The sequence below is a fragment of the Aptenodytes forsteri genome, unplaced genomic scaffold (assembly GCF_000699145.1).
Source record: "Aptenodytes forsteri isolate BGI_AS27 unplaced genomic scaffold, ASM69914v1 Scaffold410, whole genome shotgun sequence".
In the NCBI taxonomy this organism is placed as follows: Eukaryota; Metazoa; Chordata; class Aves; order Sphenisciformes; family Spheniscidae; genus Aptenodytes; species Aptenodytes forsteri.
In genome coordinates this window covers 675,343-681,798 of record NW_008793958.1, presented here as the reverse complement: position 1 = coordinate 681,798, position 6,456 = coordinate 675,343, and the positions used below count along the sequence as shown (strand labels likewise).

The window sequence follows — 6,456 nt, the reverse complement described above, 5'->3', positions numbered from 1 at the left end:
GGCCAGCGCAAACGGCATACCCCCCTCCCAAAAGACGGCTCTGCCCCGGCCTGGAAGGGCGGCAGGGGGGCCGGGGACAGGGTTTACATGCAGGGCTCCGTTGGCCTGCGCGGTTGCGGTTTGGGCCAAGGGATGAGGCACCGCCAACCCCACGGACGTGGGGGTGCGTGTGATTTCGGGAGGGCGGCCGGGCCCTGCGGCGGGGCAGCGGGTGGCTGCCTGCGGGGATAAAGGGGGTCGGGGGGCCCGTCCCGCGCCCGCCGCCTCGGTGGGTTTCTGAGCGAGCTGCGAGAAAGGGACCTTTCACCTCTCATTAGTGATGCCATCAGTGGCTTGGCAGAGCGGAGCTGAGGTCATGTTACATATGGCACACAGTCTGTTCAGCGCCGGCAACGCCAGCTTTGAAATTTTAGAGAGGGGAAAGGTCACCTTACGTAAGCCGAGGTCTGGGGGTCCTCCGCTCTGTCTGCGCCCTGGGTGGGTCTCCATATGCCTCCGTCGTCGCCAGCCTCGCTCTGTCTGGCCCTGAGAGATGCTCAGCCCGTCTTCTCTTCTATCTCCCAAATTTGCAGAGAATCCCTTAAATGGAGGGAATACTTTCACGGTGCCTTTCCTTTTCCCTTACAGAAAGTCTCTCCCAGCACTGTTTTTTTTTTTCTCCTTTCTCTTCCCAGCATAAACCTGTCTCTAACGACTGATTATTTTTTCAAACAACATACATGCAGCTTTCCAGGAGAAAATGAGTTGTCTCTGTTTATCAGCAGATCTGTCCAGACGGATAAGTTTACCCTTCTCAGACCCGAGTATATAATTTCATAGACCTTCAAAAGTGTCGTGCTTCCATGGTGATTAAAACTTCTCGCTCCTGAATCTTGCTGGGGTATTTCAGGTTTCATGCCACTGGATCTTAGAAAAGCACATCTGTACAGTCGTATTTCTTTCATCTGAAGAGCCGAAAAAAAGCAAACCCAATGTATTTTGTGTTTGGAAATACATGACACATTATGTTAAATTAATTCCTGGTGTAATTCACTACGTTGAATTTCGGTAGGATCCTGTTGGGGCTTCATCCGGAACGATTCCAGAGGTGGTGACTGCGGGGAAGAAGTTACCATTTTCACACATATGATGGCTGACAGCGTAAGTTCATGCCCCTTCTCAACCCCGCTGCAGAATCTTATTTTGCAAACTTTGTTTTTTAAATGCATGGGGCCTGATTCTTAAGCTCTTAAAGTAACTTGGACAGGAGTTTCTGGCATGCAGCTGTTGCAGAGAGATCTTCAAAAGGACAGTTTGCTTCTACGCAGGTCATCACTAAAAAGGCTCTAAATGAAATAGATGCTTATCTTGGGAATCCCTGAGAAGCTGGAGCTGAACCAACATGCGGTGCGGATTCAGGATACACCTTTCTGCCTGCTCCAGTGAGGCAGCCAGCCAGCCACATTAAAGGGAGCTCGTTCCGATTTCCTACTAATAGGGCTACTTGCGTGGATTTTAATTTTTAAATAGGAATAGTCTTCTGCTGCCTGTCAAAGAGAGGGGTTGGGAGTGGAGGTACGAGATCGCTTATTTTCAGAAATGGAGATACTGAGATCTGTCTACGGTTTTTGTCACAAACGATGTTTTCATAGCACGGGGCTAAACTGCGCTCTTAGTTACTGAGTGCAAATCTGTCGATTTAAATGGAGTTCATTGCAAGTGGGAATGGGATTTAGCCATAATTTTCCGCTGCTGTCTACTCACTGTAGTCTGAAGAAAGCAACATATGTATAATGGTAGCTGAGATGCGGGAGAGGTAGAAGCTTTCTACCAATGAGAGCCACATTAAATAATTAATTCCCAATTGCCTTTCTACATTAGTGCTTTCAGCTAAAAAAGCTGGTCGGCTTTGTAAGGCCCCAGGCAATGAAACATTTGGTGCATTGTCAGTCCAAAAGTGGAGGTAATAGATATCCAGGGCGGGCTGGAAAAGTGCTACTCTCCGTCCTGCCATTTGCATATTCCAGCTGCGCAGCCTCATTCTTCATCCCCTCCTTTGCCTTACCTAAGTTTGACAGGACAGCATCTCTTCCGAGGTGGCTGCTGAGGAAGCCAAAAGTGTATTTATTTTACTGAAACCAGTAAATGAACTTCATGTTTGAGTCTAAAAACGGAGTATACAAAAGTTGGTCTCTCTTTTATCAGCAGACCAAATCTGATGGGTTAATAAGGAAAGGAATGAATTTCCCCCGCCCTTCCCATTTGCTCCCCTTACCCCATCTGCAGGTCCCCCAAGCTCAGCCTGTCATCTCAGGTCAGGTTGGGATCTTTCGGGCTCGCACATCATTCGCAATAAAGATCTTGCCATGAGAAATGACTTAACAAGCCTTTTGATGTGCAAGTCATCAGAGACCGCTCCGCTCACCTTCTGAGATAAATATACGTGTGCGTGTGTGTATAAAGCTGAAGAAGAAAAGGAAGCGTTGGAATAAATTGCCTGGGGAGGTGGGATATTCTCTGTTAAAAACAGGTCTAGACAAACATCTGTCAGAGAATACCGATGTGTATTTGATCCTGTCTTGGAGCTGGGGAAAAGACTGAACGGTGTTGTCGGGTCCTTTCCAGCCCTGAGAGACCATAGGTATATACATATATACGTACTTGTGTGTGTAGGTGTAGATACTTATGTGTGTGTGTATATACGTATACATTTCCAAACTTGTGGTGAACAGCTCTTGGCCTCTGTGATACTTTGTGGCAGTGAATCCTGTAGGCTAATTACACATAGGTTTGCTCTCTCTCGGTTTCGTTAACTTTGAGTTTCAGTTCCGTTTAATTTAATGTCCTTTGTGCCTCGAGTGGATCAGATCACAGTGTCTAATCTACCAGCTGTATTTTTCTCCCCTCCCCTTCAGCTCTTTTCATACCAAGTGAAGTCCCTTCAATTCTGGGAGCTTTTCGGCAATTCCACTTACTCCCAAAGCGCACCTGTGAGCCCACTTGGGGTTACACTTCTTGAGGTAAGGTCATGATAGTAGAAACTTACCTTTATTACTAGATGCAATAGATGGGTGCCTGGAGAAGCTGTTTGACTGAGCAAGAGGATGGTATGAAAGATTTGGGGGGGTTTTACTATTATTTTTGTACACGGTCACTTTCCAAAGCATCCCTGTGCTTTAAAGACACCGTGGTCACGGCCACTGCTGGCACCCCTATAACTTCTTTCCAAGCATGCAAACGTCAGCAGGACCGCTGGAGCTGCAGGCCGCGTTTGAGGAGCGCGTTGGCAGCTCACTTGTGTCTGTGCATGGAGGACAGGGAGTTACCAAGGGCCAGGATTTGCGATCCTTTACACAGGAGCCTATATTAAACGCTTCTATTAAAATTCATTGGAAAGCGAGTTTTATTACTGTGTCCCCTAAAGAGGGGGTCCTGTGCAACTCAGCATTGGAGATAGAGGAGAGGCTGTTCCATGATAGAAAGCTTATACTCCAGGTGGGTGAAAAAGGGTTTTGCGGGGTTGGTGTGGAGGAAACTGTGTAGCACTTCCTCTGTCACTAGCCCCAGAGCACACCTCCACCAGGCGATGCTGATATTCCCTGCGACACCTCCACCGCCCAGAAGCCGTGCCCCTGGACTGTGAAGCACCGCTGCACCTCCCTGGCGAGTGCTGGGTGGAAGCCCGAGATGCTGCAGTGAGTTGCAGGAATCAACACCAAACTTTGTCGCAGAAATTGAACCCTGAATTTCTGAAGCCAAATGTTGGGATGAGCCAGGCTGCAAAACCCTTTGTGATCTAGGCTTTTAGGCCCCCCTACTAGCCTTCACGAGGTTTGAGAGGTGACTTCTCTTGCCTGCCCATCTTATCCTTCCAAAAGATCTTTGTCCCCCATAGCAAAGGCATGAGAATGAACTCTAGCAACTGCATTTGTAACCTGAGGTACTAGCTGAAATCACCAGCTACTGCAGAGTATATTAGTACACTAGGATGTACTCTGTGATGACTGTGGAGGGGACACACCACTACTTCTGCTAAGACCACAGCAAGGCAGCAGCCTCCAGCCTGGGGGCAGGCAGTAAGCCCCGACACTGCCCCAGCGCGAGCAGCTGGAGCTCCTGAGTCCATCCTCGGGCAGGGTTTGAAGAGTAGCTGTGAGATAAGTTCACCTTTCGGCCGTACCCTCCTGGCAGATGGCGAGCTGAGCTCTCCTGCGTGTTCGTTCAAGGACTGCGAGCAACAGGGAGAAGAAGGTGGCTTATGAGCTCCTTGGGTAGCAGGCTGTACAAAACCAGTGGGGCTCTTCCAGGGTACGCTATATCTCAGCTCACGGCAGGATGTCATACAGGTTTTGATGCCAGGACAAGGAGCTCTTTGCAAGCCAACCTCTGGCAGAGCTTGGTTAGGCAGCCCAGTAAAGGCAGAGGCGAGAGAGGGGAACGTGACTGTCCCCTATAAACACGTCCGAGAGGAAAGAGCTATTTAAGGGGAAGGACAAAACGGGCGCAGGCCAGACGAGCGCGGGCTGGCTGTGAGCACGCACGAGCTGGACGTTGGAACAAGGTCTCCAGCGATCGGTACGTGATGCTCTGCAGCAAGGGTGATAGAAATCGCACTGATTTTACAAAGGAGCTCAGCGCATGTATGAAAGGGCTGAGATGGGGTGCTCCCCTGCTCTAACCCTTAGTATTTAAGCATCACTTTTCATGAGGTCTGCCTGCACGGGGTCAGGCAGGCACGACACTGAAGGCAGAACTTCCTGGCCAGTGAGTCCTTATTTGCCCTTCCAGAGTGGCACATCTGAATGCACGGGAGGCATCAGCCATGTCAGATAGTCTTTCAGGGGGAAGGTGGAGGAGGAAGGGGGGGGTCTTCCCCCCATTTTGTTTTCTGCATTCCTTTTGCTGGTGAACCGTTACTGTTGTGGCTGGGGCGGTTTGTCTGATGCCTCTTGGGTTTGTACTGCAGCCAGCGCTTCTGATTTTGTCTGGCCACATACTGTATTTGGCTGGTTGGCTCTCTCTAAAAATTCCTCTTTTTTGGGGGGGCTTTTTTTTTTCTCTGTGGCATTTTAATATCTCACAACAGGCACCTCTGTAGAGAGATTAAAGGTCTAAAACCAAACAGCTGCTTCACAGGCAAGCTTTAACACAGGTAACAAGTAAGAACCCCTTGTAAAAGAGAATTTGGAGAGAATTTCTTCAGTGCGGGTAACACTTTTAAAACATTTCTTCCACAACACTGAGGAATTACAAACAATTCCTGAGCTAACGTTCATGCAAACCAGCAGGAATTATCCAGGTAATTAAAGACTTAAAACCATTTTAGGAGAAACTAGGAGAGGGTAAATCTGTATTGACCTCGAAAAGTTTCTAGAGCGATGAGAGAAAATCCATACGCTTTTGCATGGGGAGTGGATGCAGTTCAGCTATGGGGAAGGAAAGAGAGGAGCCCCAAATCCTTTAAGCTATTCACTTAACCCTCTAGTAGAAAAAACATTGGAAATGTAGTCAGGGCTATGCTGGACCTGGCTCGGCACCACAGGCCCAGCCTTTTTATTGAGCTTAGTGAAAGCACTTCGGAGCCTTGCTGGGCCCTGGGACGAGGGGAGAGCCGGATGGTTGGGATTGCGCAGCCAACAGACTCGTGCAAGGAGCAGGGATCTCTTCGCAGGGAGATCGGGAGTGGTCTTGTCCTGTTGTGGACTTTTGTAAATGAAGTTTTAACTCAAACCCTTTCCTTTTGGTGATTTAGAGTAGATTTTTTTCCCCTCCCTCACCTGAGAGGATTTTTAGGGGGGGTACAGTTCCCATGTTCTCCCATTCTCATTAAAGCTTTCCAGCTGGTAAGTCTGGGGAGCTGCTTGCCTGGCGGGGAGTCTTTTCCTCCTGCATCCATCCTCTCCTGCCTGGCACACAGGGTGGGATGCGTTAGCAGGTGCCGGAAGCCTGCAAGGGCAGGTCGGGAGTGACCGCAGCACAGAGCCCTTCCCAAGGGCTGGTTTTGGCAAATGCCAGCCTGGCCCAAGGGCACGGAGGACTCCTCACCCCAAGGGAACAGCATGGTCCTGGCTGCGTGAAGACGGCGCGGGATGGGCTGAGGCTGCGGCCGTGCTGAAAGGTGCTCAGTTACAAGGACTCTGGGGCAGTGGTGAAATGAAGCGCAGGGGGACAGCAGCCTGGAGGGGGATTAGGTAATTAATGCACAGCTTGATTAGGAAGTCGGAGCCAGGCATGCGAACCTCACTCTCCACCTCTCCCATTCCTGGTGCTGACCCCTCTCACCGTGACTGCGATGTAGGAAGCCGCTGGAGTCCACTATACGAAAAGTAAATATTGTCATTTCAAATAGAGAATGGCTTATTCTATAGCAGAACAGAGGGTGCCTTCTCTTTGAGAGGCCACACTGAGCTCGGGGGGGACTGTAACCACACAGCTGCCAGCGAGGCTGCTCTTTCTGATAGCTGCAAGCTCTGGTGC

The 6,456-nt window shown here is 49.7% G+C and overlaps 1 long non-coding RNA gene across 1 annotated transcript in view; it reads left to right on the top strand.

The window, feature by feature from the left end:
• Positions 1-2,380, top strand: part of LOC103901646 — a 5,421-nt gene extending 3,041 nt beyond the window's left edge. The window contains exons 2-3 of the long non-coding RNA XR_657745.1: positions 1,052-1,140; positions 1,308-2,380. This is a non-coding gene — a long non-coding RNA (uncharacterized LOC103901646). The remainder of the gene's footprint in view (positions 1-1,051; positions 1,141-1,307) is intronic.
• Positions 2,381-6,456: the final 4,076 nt, after the last annotated feature.